Raw genomic sequence first — 15,768 nt, 5'->3', positions numbered from 1 at the left:
CTGAGCTACACCCTAGTCCTAATAAACTCATTTAAAATGAGTGGAAGATTTGTTTGCAAATCCCTCTACCCTCAAATTTTGCTCATGACAAGAGTGAATCATTAAAATTTTGTTCTTAAATTACTTGGATTGAGGGCTATGAGTGTATCTTAGTGATTGAGTGCTTGCCTAGTATGTACAAGTTTCTGGGTCAGTCCCCAGTACCACTTCAAACAAAACACACCCCCCAAACTTGGATTGACCATGTATCCCTCCTTATCCCTCCTTCTTTTCTTCCATGTTCTCCTTCCCATCCTTACTTTCTACATAATCTAACTATGGTCTATATATGAATTGAAATTAGGTTAATTTATTTGTTGCTTGAGTTTCAAAGTTTTTTGTGCCCTTTTTTATTTTGGTTGGTTTTATTTTTTGACTATGTAGAATGTTAGTATGCTTTCAGTGTCAAAACTGGGGCTGAGGGCATAGCTCAGTGGTGGAGTGCTTGCGTAGCATGCTGAGGCCCTGGGTTCCATCCTTAGCATTACCCCTCCCACCCCCGCCCCAGTCAAAATTACACAAAAGGTGTATTTTTTTCTGTATCCCTTCTACGCTATCTTTTCTTATTCTTCATAAGTAACATTCTGGTTTATCTTCTCCTTTCTCCCCCGCCCTTTCTCTCTCTAAGCATATATATATATATATATATATATATATTTATTTATTTATTTTTTTTTATTTAGACAAAAGATGGCATAGTATATAGTCTTTGCATTTTGCTTCCCCATCCCCTTACTGAGTTTTCCTGGAAAGAATGCTGCATTATATCAAAGAGATCTTTCCTATTCATTTTGTTTTAATTATGGTAAATTTTGCATAACAAAATCTGCCATGTTGACGTATACAGTTCAATGGCATGGAGTTCATTCATATTGCTGTGCAGCCATCAGTCTTCCATTTCCGGAACATTTTATCTTCCTAAAGCAGAACTCTGGATACCTAGTAAATTAGTTATTTCTCATTCTCCCTTTACTTATGTCATCTCATTAACTTTTATAGTCAAACAATTTTTATGTATGGGTACTGTCAGTTGCTTCCCATATTTTGTAATTAAAATAATGCTACAGTGAATAAACTTGCGAGTGTATATTTTTTGTATTGCTGGGGGACCCATTACTGAAAGTAGGACTGCTAGGTTAAATGGTATCTATATTGGGCTGGGGTTGTGGCTCAGTGGCAGAGCGCTTGCCTTGCACATGTGAGGCACGGGGTTTGATCCTCAGCACCATATAAAAATGAATAAACAAAATAAAGATTGTGTCCATGTATAACTAAAAATGTTTTAAAAACTGGTGTCTGTATGCTTAGATTTATCCCTAAGCTTTTTGTTTTTTATTTTGAAATAGGGTCTCACTGAGTTGGTTGGGGGGTTGCTTAGTTGCGGAGGCTGGCCTGGAACTTGTGATCCTCTTGTCTCAGTCTCGAGTCACATGGATTATAGGCATGATCCACCACGCCTGACAGCATAGGTATTATTTTTAAGATTCATTAATATTATGTGCATCAATAGTTTATTTCTTATTGTTGAGTAATATTTTATTGTGTGTGAATATAACAACTTGTATTTCTGGTTTAGGCTATTATGAAAAAAGCTGATGTGAACATTCAGTATAAGTCATTGGGTTGATTTTTCTCTTTTTCCCTCTTGGGTAAAAGACCCGAGAGTGTTAATTGCAGGGTCTTAAGTATATATTAATCTTTATAGTAAACTGAAACTTTTCTAATTTTTCTAGAGTGGCTGTACCATTTTATAATCTACTTGCAATTTATGAAAGTTCAAGTTCTACAGCTTTCCCTGTAGACTAATATTATTAGTCTTTTTAATTTTGGCTCTTCTAATGGGGGAGTGGTAGTATCACATCATGAGTTTAATTTACATTTTTATGATGACTAATGATATTGAGAATAATTTTTTTATGTTTATTAACATGTATGTTTTGTTTAAAAGTGTCCAAATGTTTTGTCATTGTTTTTCAGTTGAGTGATTTGCTTTCTCATTGACCTGTGTAATTTTCTTTTGAAAATATTTTAGGTCCTTTAAGATATGTGTTGAAAGTACTGTCAGTTTTTGTTGTCTCTCCACCATCCCCCTCGCTGGGAACTGAATCCAGAGGCTCTCTATCCCTGAGCTACATCCCTATCCCTTTTTATTTATTTATTTTTTTTGAGATAGATCTGGCTAAGGTGCTGAGACTGGCCCTGTGTTTTCTTGTAAACATTTTATGGTTATGGTTTCAGCTTTATATTTAGGTCTATGATCCATGATCCATTTTGATTTAACTTTGTGAATGGTGCAAAGAAAGGGTTGAGGATTATTATTTTTTTTTTTTGGTGCTAGGGATTGACCCATGGGCATGTGTATGCTAGACATGAGTCTACGCTACAGCTATCTCTTCAGTGCCTGGATCAGTTTTTAAAATGCAGATATTCAGTTCTAGGGCTATTTGTTGTTGAGATTTTCCTTTTTCCATTGGATTGTTTGGTAATCTAATCAGTTGACCATATTTGATCAGTCTCTGTCTTTTGTCTATATTTAGGCCTATATACATTGTCTGGATTACAGAATTTTATAGTAAGTCCTGTAGAGCTTTTTATAGTAGGACTTGAAATAAAAAATCAAGTGGTATTAAGTCTTTCAAACCCCCCATCCCCACTCCTGTTTACTCTTTTGGCTAAACTAATTTTTTTTTTTTTTTTTTTTGTCCTGGGTTTCAACCTAGGAGTGTTTTACCACTGAGCTATGTCCTCAGTCCTCTTTATTTTGAGACAAGTTTTGTAAAGTTGTTGGGGTCACTATGAACCTGCAGTCCTCCTGCCTGAGCCTCCCAAGTTGCTAGGATTATAATCTTTCACATTTTAATACAAATTTTTGAATCATTTTGCCAGTCTTGTCAGTCACTTGTAAATTGCTGTGTAGTCAGTCTAGCCAGTGTGGCCACTTTGAGTCTGGTTATTTTGTCAATTTTGCAAGATTGCTGGGCTTGTTTGGATTTTCATTCCTTGTGCTGGAAATTGCTTCCTGGTAGAAGGTTTTAGGTGGATCTCATGTTGTATTATACCCTTCTCCATATTGTTTCCCTACTTTCAGGAACCATGATTTTTTTCACTGCCTGGTTTTCAATATGTGAATAATTTCTCATAATTTGCCCACTTGTTCATTGTGGGACAGACCCTATTCTTCTTTCATGTTCTAAAGTAGAAGCCCTAAAATTTATTTTAGAACTTATAAGAAAGGCTGTTTGTATGTTTTAGCTTTTTTAAAAAAGCTGTGTTTATTAACTATTAAGCTTCTTTGCATATATTTAATTGAATAACTTCTGAAGGTTTTTGTAAGGCATATAGTCTTGAACTTCTTCTTTTTTTTTTTTTTGTTTGCTACACTGAGGATTAAACCTAGGGCCTGTGCACACGCTAGACGAGCACTCTGTCATTGAGTTACATCCCTGTCCTAATATCTTTCTTTTTCCTACCTTTATTTTTTTGTGGTACTGGAGATCGAACCCAAGGCCTCTCACATGGTAACTTCTCAAAGCTCTATTACTGAACTCCATCCCTGGTCCCTAATATCTTGAACTAATCTTTTTAGATGATATTACTCCAGCAATGAAAATATGCCTGTGGTTATTCATCAAAAATCCTGGATTTTTGGAATCTTAGCTTGTGATATGATTCATTGTCTTAAAATTAACTTTTTGAACTGCAGTCTCTTCAGAGTTGAAGGATTTACTTCATGAAAATTTCAGTTTTCTTTTTTTAATATGGTACTAGGGATGGAACCCAGGGGTGCTCTGTCACTGAGCTATATCCACAATTCTTTTTATTTTTTATTTTGAGATAGTCTTGCTAGTTGCCTTGTACCTCAGCCTCTGGAATCACTGGGATTATAGGCATGCACCACCTCTCCCGGACTTGGCAATGCTTTTCATTCCTTCATTCAACTGTATAGTGTTCCTGTTTTTAACTCAGATGATAGAAAAACTGGTTTAAGAAATGTTCAAGATAGGCACAGTGACTCACACCTGTAATACCAGCTACTAGGCATACTAAGGCAGGAGAATCTCATGTTTGAGGTCAATTTGGGCAACTTAATGAGACCCTGTCTCAAAATAGAGAAAGGGCAGGGAAAGTAGCTTCTTGGTAGGGTCATTGCCTCGTACTCAGAAAGCTTGTTCTGTTCCCAGCAACTGCAAATGAACAAAACGGAATTATCAAGGCCAGGATAATTATCGTTTGCCTTTATATATCATTTAATTAAAATTCTGGTTTCTAGTATTCTGCCATAATCTTGTTGAGAATCTTGATGTGAAATATGTATTAATGGCACAATAATAGCCTTCTAAGTTGCAAGAACTTTATTAATTCCTGACCCTCAGTTTCATTTGAAATTTAATTACTGAAGTTTAAGATAGCTGTATTGATTATAAATTCTGCTTTTGTCTTCTAATTAAAATATGAACCATATTTGTGGAAATTTTGTAAAACTGTTCTGCCTTAAAAACCAAACAATTTTAGTGAATTCCTTTTAGGTTTAATTTGTGTGTAGGAAAATCACCTCTTGTTAATTTTGAAAGTTACCTACTTGGATATAATAGCTGTCAAACTTAAAACCAGAAAGACCAGTGTTTTTAGCATGGAAGCTAGTAGGAGTAGTAGTCTCATCTTGCCATCAGTTTCTTCATCATGATCAATTTACACATTTTATGGAAGAGCTCAGATTTTTTAGCAGCTTTAAGTTTCTGTGTTTGACAGGTCTGGTTCTTTATTACAGAGCTATTAGTTGCCTGTTAATAGACTAGGTTCTCCCCCACTCATTATAAATGCATGATAACTAATGAAATGACTTGTTAAGAGCCGTAATTTCTATTTTCTTTATTTTAGGCTGGTGAGAATGAATTTCTGTTAGGTGTGCTTCACGCACAGCCCCCAGTTCAAATACAAATATTAGAATAATTGTAAATGATGTTGTTATACTGAGATTCCATGAATGGGATCTTGCTACCTTGCTCAGGTTGGCCTTGATCTTGTGATCTTCTTGCATCCTTCTGCCTCAGTCTCTTGATTAGCTGGGAATATAGGTGTGTACCATTATGCCTGGGTCATGATGTGTTTTTAAACTTAGAGCATTAAAGTGATGCTATATAGGGGCTGGCACATGTGAGGCACTGGGTTAAATCCTTGGCACCACATAAAAATAAACAAATAGGAGCTAGGGTTCTACTCAGCGGTGGAGCGCTCAACTAGCACGTGTGAGGCGCTGGGTTCAATCCTCAGCACCAGATAAAAATAGGCAAATAAAATAAAGGTATTGTGCCCCAACTAAAAAAAAAATTTAAAAAAACAAAATAAAGTCATGCTGTTCATATACAACTAGAAAAAAAATAAAAAAATATACAATATTTTATATACATAATTGTATATTATATATTATATGTCCTGAAAGACACAAGAAGATCTTTACATGGTACCTGCTCTGTGTTTTTCTTCTTGAGTTTATTGTGCTTCTATTCCAGAAGTAACAACTGTCTGGAGTTGATTTGGTACTTTTTTTAAAAGCCACATATGGCGGGGACAAGGGTTGTGGCTCAGTGGTAGAGTGCATGCATGAGGCACTGGGTTCGATACCCGGCACCACATAAAAAAATAAATAAAGGTATTGTATTCGTCTACAACTATATGTGTGTGTGTGTGTGTGTGTGTGTGTGTGTGTATATATATATATACACATATATACATATATATATATATCACACATACAGTAGGGCTGGGATGTAGTTCAGGGAGTGGTAGAGTGCTTACCTAGCATATGTGAGACCTTCAGTTTAATTCCTGCTACTGCAAAACAAAATAGAACAAACCCCCCAAAGCCCACATAAACAGTTTCATCTGGTTTTTGATGTATTAATAATGTTGCAGTGAACATTTTTGGTGTATGCTTATTTTTTTAATATTCATTTTTTTAGGTATAGATGGACACAACACAATGCCTTTATTTTTATGTGGTGCTGAGGATCCAACCCGGGTCCCGCCCGTGCTAGGCGAGCGCTCTACCTCTGAGCCACAATCCCAGCCCCTCTTTTTTTAAATATATTTTTTGTTGTAGATGGATACAATATCTTTTTTTGATTGAACTCAGGGGCACTCAACCACTGAGCCACATCCCCAACCCTATTTTGTATTTTTATTAGAGACAGGGTCTCACTGAATTGTTTAGCACCTTGCCATTGCTGAGGCTGGCTTTGAACTCGCAATTCTCCTGTCTCAGTCTCCTGAGGTGCTGGGAATACAGGCATGCAGCGTGAACACAATATCTTTATTTTATTTATTTTTATGTGGTGCTGAGGATTGAACCAGTGCCTCATGCGTGCGAGGCAAGCGCTCTACCACTGAGACATAACCCCAGCCCCTGTATGCTTTTTTGTGTAGAATATTTTCATTGCTCTTAAAGTTTTGAACATAAACTTGGTTTTAACCAGCAATATAACATTTATTTTCAATTTGGTGATACTTTAGAAAATGTACACCTTCTTTTTGATAATCCTGCTTTATTATTAAAACAAATTCACTTTATTATCAGTAGATTAGCAGTAAACATTGTTTATTTTCCCTTTATTTTAAATACTTGGTTATAAAAAATTTACTAAACCATAGTTATTATATACTAAAATTTAGCAATCTTAAATTATTCATTTATTTTTTTGTACGAGGGATTGAACCCAGGGGTTTTACCACTGAGATACATCCTCAGCCCTTATTTATTTATTTATTTTTCTATTGAGACAGTGTCTCACTAAGTTGCTTAGGGCCTCACTGAATTTCGAGGCTAGTCTCAAGACTTGAGATCCTCCTGCCTCAGCCTCCCAAGTTGCTGGGATTCCAGGCATGTACCATCTCCTCCAGCTTAATTTACAGTTTAATGAGTTTTGGCAAATGTATTAATCACATTTGTGATATAAATCATTCCCATTGTCCCTAAAGTTCCCATGTATGTCTGTGCAGTTAATCCTCTCTACTGTCCTTGGCAACCCAAGGAAACCTCCATCTCAGCTGCTTTAAATCACCAGTTTTGCTATTTCTAGAATTTCATGTAAATGGTATTCTCATTATGTATTTGTTATACCTTTTGTAATTGTCATTCCATTCTTGGATGTTTTGTTTGTTTTTGTTTGCATTTCAGTTTTGAAAGTTTATATTATGATATCTTTTTTGGGGGCGGGGGTACCAGGAATTGAACTCAAGGGCACTCTGCCACTTAGCCCCATCCCAGCCCTATTTAAAATTTTTTTTATTTTAATTTTTTTAAAAATATTTTTTTATTTTATTTTATTTTTTTAGTTTTTGGCGGACACAACATCTTTGTTTGTATGTGGTGCTGAGGATCAAACCTGGGCCGAACGCATGCCAGGCGAGCGCGCTACCGCTTGAGCCACATCCCCAGCCCTATTTTAATTTTTTAATTGTTGATAGACCTTTATTTTTTTTTATATGTGGTGCTGAGAATCAAATCCAGTGCCTCACACATGCTAGCCAAGTGTGCTACTGCTGAGCCCCAGCCCCCCAGCCCCCCAGCCCTATTTTGTATTTTATTTAAAGACAGGGTTTCTCTGAGCTGCTAAGCACCTCACTATTGCTGAGGCTGGCTTTGAACTCGTGATCTTCCTGCCTCAGCCTCCGAGCTGCTGGGATTATAGGCACCACCGCTCCTGGCTTGTATTTATATCTTAAGTTTAATGATATTTACCTGTCAGCTATATTCAGTGTCCTGATGTGCCTTTTAAAGCCTTTCTTCATTTCTATTATAGTCTGTTTGAATTTTTGCTTAGTTTCCATATCTCTCCTAAAATACCCATGTTTTATTTCATGTTGTCCACTTTCTCAATTAGAATTCTTAGTGTATTAATCATAATTAAAATCTCACTGTTGATTTCTAGTGCTTTGAGAAGAAATGTTTTTTAAAGAACCTGGCTTCTTTCTGTTTGTTACCACTCTTGTGAGGCTTCTTTGCTTATATCACCAAAACCTGTTTTCATTTATTAGTGCTCACTGATTTCTGGATGCTCAGTGGGGCTCGGTGGTGCATGCCTATAATCCCAGCTACTTGAGGGGAGACCGAGGCAGGAGGATTGTAAGTTCAGACAGCCTCAGCAATTTAGTGACACCCTGTCTTGAAATTAAAAAAAATTTACAAAAGGGCTGTGATGTGGCTCAGTGGTTAAGCCCTGGGTCCTGGGTTCAAATCTTTGCCCTCACCCTCCAAAAAAAAGAAGAAAAAAAGAATATGGATGACCACACAAAATTTTGTACATATATGTTTGGAGCAGTAGTATTCATACTAGCCCAAGGGGAAGCAACTTAAAAGTTCGTGTGCTGATGAATAGATAAATAAAATACATATCAATACTATGAAGCATTATATGCTGTAACTTGGATGAATTTGAAAACATCATGCTATGTGAAAGAAGCCAGTGGAAAAATTAAACTAGATATTATATAATTTCATTTATATGAATTGTCCAGAATAGGTAAATCCATAGAGACAAAAAATAAATTAGTGACTGCCCAAGGTAGCCCTGAGAGAGAGGGAGTATGTATGAGGATGGGAGGGAGGGAATTGCGTGGATTGGGGAAAAGACAACTACGGATGCTAGGTTTCTTTTTGGGATGATGAAAATGTTCTGGGCTAGGGTTATGGCTCAGGGCAGAGTGCTTGCCTAGCATGCGTGGGGCACTGGGTTCAATCCTTAGCACCACATAAAGTAAAACAAAGACGTGTACACCTCTAACTAAAGAAATTAAAAAAAAAAAGAAAAGAAAGAAAGTAAATGTTCTAAAATTGATTGTGGTAACAGTTGCACATCTTTTAATATAGTAGCCATCGATTATGTGTTGTCAGCATGGGATATGTGAATCACATTTCAGTAAAACTGTTAAAGAATGTAGCAGATATATTCAAGACTATTAAGAGCATTATGTTATAGACGAATTTTATGGTATTTGTCTCATAAGACTGATTTCAAAAGGCTTGTTGTCTTTCTCAAACATTTCTAGGTTTCCTGAGTAATGCTTTGGGCCGGGGTTGCAGCTCACTGGTAGAGCACATGAGATTCTAGGTTGTGTCTCCAAAGTGGCAATGCTCGTGTGTACACACACGCTTTAATTGCATTTACCTTAATTATTACTATTTTCTTTTTTTATGTGTGGTTCTTGGATTAAGCTCAGGGCCTTGTTCATATACTCTACCCTGAGTTACATTCCCAGTTGTCACCTCAGTTTTTATAAATGAGTCTTTATTTTAGAAGTTACCCTGTGATTATAGGGCCAATGTAAATTCTAGCAGCATAACTTTTCCATGTATTAAGTTTATATTGAGAGGACTTTATTCCTAAATAAAGAAAAAAGTCATCTCCAGACTGATCTGTTTTTGCCTATTTGTCCATTAAATGTTTGTTAGACACCTGTGACTATTTAGCACAGTACCTGCAGATATCAGTTATTATTTTCAAGCTTATAACTACAGTTAAAAACATTTACCATACTTTTGGTAGGCTGTGGTTACAAGTGGAGAAGCCACAACTATTTTACTTAAGATTATCTGAGTGCTTGTTTCCTCATTCCCCCTTTTTAAAATTTTAAATTTTATGTATTTATTAAGTTTATTAACTTTTAGATAAGAGAAAACCAATGCATTTATAATTTTAAAAGCTTAAATATTTTGAATCAAATATTGATGTAGCAGTTTACTTTAAAATGTGATTTTTTTTTTTTTGAGCATGGGTTCTAGACTGTATAGGGGAGGGTTTTAAAAGAAAATTCCTATTAATAGTTGTATTTTATTATTAAAGTCAAAGACCAAAGGTTAAGTTGGCTTACTGTAATGGTGAAGCTTTCACAGTATATATTGAAAACTGTAAAGTTGTAAGAAAACTGAAAAGTAGTTGTGATACTGATCTGTTCCCCTTTTTCCTGCTGTGGAAACCAGTGGAGATGAAGTTTTAGTAATTGTTCATAGAAAAGACAGTTTTGGTCTTCAGTTTCATCAGTTTTTCTGTAAACAACACAATTTTGTTCTTTATGACTGAATAAAAATCCATTTTGTGTATATGTGTGTATATAATATATAAAAAACATTTATAGTCTCTGTGTACACACAGACACACACACACAAAAAAAAAACAACTTTTTTTTTTGTTCATCTGTGGACGGACACCTAGGCTAATTGCATCACTTGGGCATTGTGAATTGTGCTGCCATTAACAGGTATGGGTATTCTTTCTGTAGTATGCATGCTTAATATTTCTTCCCACCCACCCCCATCCCCCACTAGGGATGGACCAGGGGTGCTTACCATTGAGCTACATCCCTAGCCTTTTCTTATTTTTCATTTTTTGTTTCGAGGCAGGGTCTTACTAGTCTCTTGCTGAGGCTAACTTTGAACTATGATCCTCCTGCCTCAGTCTCCTGAGCTGCTGGGATTACAGGGATGCACCACTGGAGCTTTAATTCTTTTGGATAAATACAGAAGAGTTGTAGAGCTGGTTCATATGGTGGTTTCATTCCTAGTCTTTTGAGGAACTTCCATAGTGGCTGTACTAATTTATATTTTCATATCAACAGTGTATAAGAATCATCCCCCATCCTCTCTAACATTTATTATTTGTGTGGTTTTCTTCTTCTTCTTTTTTTTTCTTCTTGGTGGTGATGGGGATCAAACCCAGGGCCTTGTGCATGCAAGACAAGCACTCTACCAGCTGAGCTATATCCCCAGCCCCTTACTTGTGTTTTTGGTGATTGCTAGTCTAAATTGAGTGAGGTGAAAACTTAGTGTCGTATTTTAATTTCCATTTTCCTGATGACTAGGGATGTTGAATATTTTATCATATAATTGTTAGCCATTTGTACTTCTTTTTAGAAGTGTATGCTTAGGTCATTTACCCAGTTTCTGATTGAAAATTTTTTTTAATTTTAAGTTTTTGGAATTCTTTATATATTCTGGATGTGAGTCCTCTTTTGGAAGAATTGCTAACAGATTTTCTCCCATTTTGTAGACTCTCTCCCTGTTGTTGTTTCCTTTGCTGTGCAGAAACTTTTTAATTTGATGCCATTATGCTTATTGGTTGAGGAATTCAGTGCATCATGTTAAGCAAAATAAACCCAACTCAAAAAGTCACAGGTCTTGGGGCTGGGGATGTGGCTCAAGCGGTAGCACGCTCGCCTGGCATGTGTGCGGCCCAGGTTCGATCCTCAGCACCACATACAAACAAAGATGTTGTGCCTGCAGAAAACTAAAAAATAAATATTAAAAAAAAATTCTCTCTCTCTCTCTCTCTGTCTTAAAAAAAAAAAGTCACAGGTCTTATGTTTTCAGTCATGTGGAAGCTAGAGAAGGAAAAAAGGGATCCATGAAAATAGAAGGAAGGCTAGCGAGACAGAGGAAGAGAATTAGGGGGAAGGAGGAGGAGGGCAAGGGGAGATACTGGAGGATGAAATTGATCAAATTATGTTATGTACATGAATGGATGAGCCACAATGAAACCCATTATTCTGTTTGTTTATTATACATCAAATTGAAAAGTTTTGGGCTGGGGATGTAGCTCTGTGGTAGAGCATTTTCCTATAAAGACTCTACGTTTAGTTCCCAGCACTGTTCCCCCCTCCTCCCTGATAATTTTATTGAATTTGGACAGATTTTGTTATTAAAAAATGTCAGGCCAGTAATACAGCTCTTGTGGTACTTAATTTTGCAACTTTAATAAATGCTCTTGGCTTAAACATCAGCTGAAATGATCTAAAAAGTGAATCACTATACAAAGAGTCCCATTTATATCTCTGTTATAAATGGTCTTATTTCTTATGGGCCAAACTTGTGATTACTTTCTTCTTGTGATTTTGGCTTTATTTTTACAAACTGTTATAATAAGAATATGTTTCTGAATCTGTAATATTGAACATATAGAGATGTATTATTTAGAAGTTGATATTGAAAACCTCTAAACTTCTGACCTTGAATAGAATTTGCTATGTACAACGATTGCACACAGCTGTTGGATTCATAGTTGGCCTTTCTGGATCTCTGCTTTGTGAAAAATAGTGTGTATTGGACATGAGTACATGACAGCTGACATTTATCAAGGATAACAGGAGCTCTACTCATTTTCACGTTTTAAAGCAACTTTGAAAGCTTTGCATGTGCACACATGGTCAACATATGTTTCTAAACTTTAAATGTATTTTCCATCATGGTAGCTTGTTAATAAAAAACTTAAGTATAAATTCTCAATGAGCTTCGTACATTAAAGTTATGAGTATACAAGCACCTGAAGATCAACAGTGCAGGTTATTGAATTCATTTCTTTGGAATTTTATCTTGTAATTTGGACACTGTCGTACATGTCGGTAATCCCAGCTCCTTGGGAGGCCAAGGCAGGCTGATGACAAGTTCAAGTCCAGTTTGGGTAATGTATGTTAAAAAAACCAACCCCCCCAAACCAAAACCAAACCAAAAAAAAACCCCCAAAGAACCCAAAACTAAAACATGCTCCAGATAGTACTTTTGTAACATAATTGTAATTTTGGCATTTCTTTCATTTCCCTAACACAAAATTTGGTCCAATGTGTAGAAAATGGAATTATAGATATAATACCCCCCACCCTCTTAACTACTGGTATATTTGCTGTTCTGTTTGAAACTAAATTTTTTTTAGTTGTAGATGGACACAATATCTTTATTTTTCTGTGGTGCTGGGGACCGAACCCAGGTCCTCATGCATCCAAGGCAAGTGCTCTACCACCGAGCCACAACCCCAGCCCTGAAAAGATATTTATAGGGTCTGTTATTTTATTTTTCTGGAGGGTGACAAATGGAATTGGAATGATATGATTTTTAGGTTTGGGTCTTAGGTTTTAAAAATTCTCTTTAGATTGTGATAATAACTTGAAAATAATTCTAGGATAAAACTGCTAAGGTCATAATGTGTTGGCAAACTTGTTAAAATAACACTTTTTAGTGATGTATACTTTAATCCCAGCAATTTGAGAGGCTGAAGCAGGAGGATTCTGAGTTTGAGGCTAGTCTGGACAATTTAGCAAGACCTGTCTCAAAATAAAAATAAAGGGCTGGGGATGTAGCTCATCGATAGAGCACCCTAGGTTAAATCCCCAGTACAAGAAAAAGAAGACCAACAATTAAAACAAACAAACAAACAAACAAAGAAACAAACAGATTTTATGGTTGATATTAGTTTCAGACATGAGGACTCATTGGATACATCAGTATGCAGATCACATTGACTTGCTGCAAGGTGACAGAAAACATGCTTTGACTTCAGAAAATAAATTGGCCATGCACATTTGTAATCCTACTGTTTTTTTCATTTCCAGATGGTTCAATAGTTTGGGGCCTTGATTCCTATAGCTTGGGAAGGAAGTTGAAATTAATTATGTGTGTGTATGAGAATTTTTATTTGGGTTTTTTAAATAAGCCTGTTCTATGATGTGTAGGTACCATGTAAATTGTTTATTTCATTACTTAATTAGTTCTCTCCCTAGTTCCATTTGAAATATAAGAAGCCTGACTCCCTTTTCATTTTCCTTTCGGCATTTGAAAAGCCATTTTCTTAAGAATGATGTATATAAACTTGGGCAAGTTAAATCACCAGTGTCTTTACATTAAAAAAAAAAAAAATCACAGAGCATCAACTACAAACATTCACATGAATTTTCAAGGAAGAAATAGTTTTTAGTCACTTGTGACCCAAGTGCCCTTTTTAATAAGAGTTTTTCTGTTTCTACAAATTCTTTTGACGGAGAAATACACATTTATTAGAGAGGTTTAAAGAAAATATTTGGACTTGGCCGAGCAGCATGTGCCTGTAGACCTAGCTACTTGGAAGGCTGAGGCGGGAGGATCACTTAGGCCTGTGAGTTTGAGACGTCAACATAGTAAGGTGCTGTCTCAAATAAAAGAAAGAAAGAAAGGAAAAAAAAAAAACAAAAAACAAAACCTCTTGAAGTGTCTGCATAAGAACAGTTCAGTACCACTACCAAATCTTTAACTGTGGATCTTAACATTTGTTGAGGTTTCACTTTACCTTCCAAAACTCAGATTGAAATGTAATTGCCATTGTGACAGTATTAAGAAGTGGGACCTTTAGAAAATAATTAGGCAGTGGATTAATGTGTTATCATAAGATTGTGTTAGTTGTTAAGGAGTGGGCCCTTGTTAAAAAGAGGAAGTTCTGCCTGCTTGCCTCTTGCTTTGCACACTGCATGTTTTCTCCCAGAGAATGATGCAGCATGAAGCCCCTCACTGGATGCTACCATCATGCTCTTGGACTTCCTGTCTTTCAGAGCCAGAAGCCAAATCACATCTCTATTCTTTTATGAATTATCCAGTCTCAGGTATTCTGTTACAGCAGAAAAAGAACTAAGGACAGCATCTTGGTGGTACTTTTAGGTACTGAGGGTTAGACAGCATGCTTCAGTTATTCAGCTAATTTAGAAATTAAAAAACACAAGTAATTCATTTCCTTAATTCATCTAGGTTATAGACTTTGTTGCTTTATAGTTAGCAGCAAAAATCTGCTTTTTAAATAACTATTCTATTTGTCTTAATAGTCATAGTTTATTAAGGAATCCATTTTTCAAGTTAGCTCTGTTTTTGTTTGTTTGTTTTTTTTTGGTACCTGGGAAAGAACCTGGTGGTGCTTAACCAGTGAACCATATCCCCTGTCAAGGGAGCTATTTTTTAAGAGCCCACCCTTTGTCGGATACTGAGATACTTTTTGTGAATATGTTTTTTAATCCTTTCAATAATTGTCAGGTGTTGGTATGTCCATTTTAAGGAATATGAACTTGAAGTTCAGAAATGTAAATTTGGTAAGATCATGCCGGAGCGCAAATTATCTCTGAAATCTATCTTTGAAGTTTCCCCCTCATGCTTCATTTGTTTGATCAATTTTCTTAGCTGATTCACTAATTGTGTGTGTTTTCATTTTGCCTGGAATTAACTTTATTATAGAAAGTTTTGGTTTCAAACAAATATCCCATGCAAATCAAATCTGTTCAGAGTTGATCATGTGGGCAGTGCACTATCTTTTTTTTTTTTTTTTTTTTTGGATAACAGAGATTGAACCCAGGTCTTCCTACAATGTTAGATAAATGCTCTATCTCTGAGCACATCCCCAGGCATTTTTAAATAATTTATTTTAATTTTGGGACTGGGTTTTGCTAACTTGCCCAGCCTTGCCTTAAACTTGCAATGCTGGCTTAGCCTCCCAAGTAGTTGGGATTATAGATGTGCATCTCTGCCCCCAGCTATTATTTATCATTTATGTAAATTTACAAAATTTTCTGCATTCACTTTTTATTTTTCTTTTTTAATGTTCATCAGTTTTTTTTTTCTCATTAAGGATCATGAACATTTATTTTAAAACTCACTTGAAGATTTTATTTTATTGAGTATTAAATTTGTTTTCTCATTGATGACTTTCTTGCCTTGGCTGTCTTTTTTTAGTTTAGTTTTTAAATACACCTTGGAATTTTAGTTTATGGTTTGCATTTTCAGTGGGAAGTTAACTTTTCCTTTCTGTCACTTTTGCCTCCATATTTATTGCCTTTGTGCTTTCTGTTTTCTATTTTGATTTCTGTCTATGAGCCTTTTTTTTTTTTTTAAAGCATTGCTTTTGGTTCTGTTATTTTGTGCATGATTTGATTTCCTGACCACCTTTGCTTGTC

General features: G+C 35.8%; 1 protein-coding gene across 8 annotated transcripts in view; it reads left to right on the top strand.

The window, feature by feature from the left end:
- The window catches only part of Ncoa3 (nuclear receptor coactivator 3), a 123,322-nt gene that overhangs the window by 60,692 nt on the left and 46,862 nt on the right, over positions 1-15,768 (top strand). For 2 of the 8 annotated variants that reach the window (XM_046432879.2, XM_058575541.1), the window contains exon 3: positions 1,386-1,508. The exons of the other annotated variants lie outside the window; for them this stretch is intronic. The gene's annotated coding sequence lies outside the window, so the exon portion shown is untranslated. The remainder of the gene's footprint in view (positions 1-1,385; positions 1,509-15,768) is intronic. 8 annotated transcript variants of the gene reach the window in all.

Source organism: Marmota monax, unplaced genomic scaffold (genome assembly GCF_021218885.2).
Source record: "Marmota monax isolate L192 unplaced genomic scaffold, Marmota_monax_Labrador192_F-V1.1 WCK01_AAM20220418_F8-fsc00014, whole genome shotgun sequence".
In the NCBI taxonomy this organism is placed as follows: domain Eukaryota; kingdom Metazoa; phylum Chordata; class Mammalia; order Rodentia; family Sciuridae; genus Marmota; species Marmota monax.
Note: the sequence above shows the minus strand (reverse complement) of the source record. Positions and strands in the feature narration are given on the sequence as shown.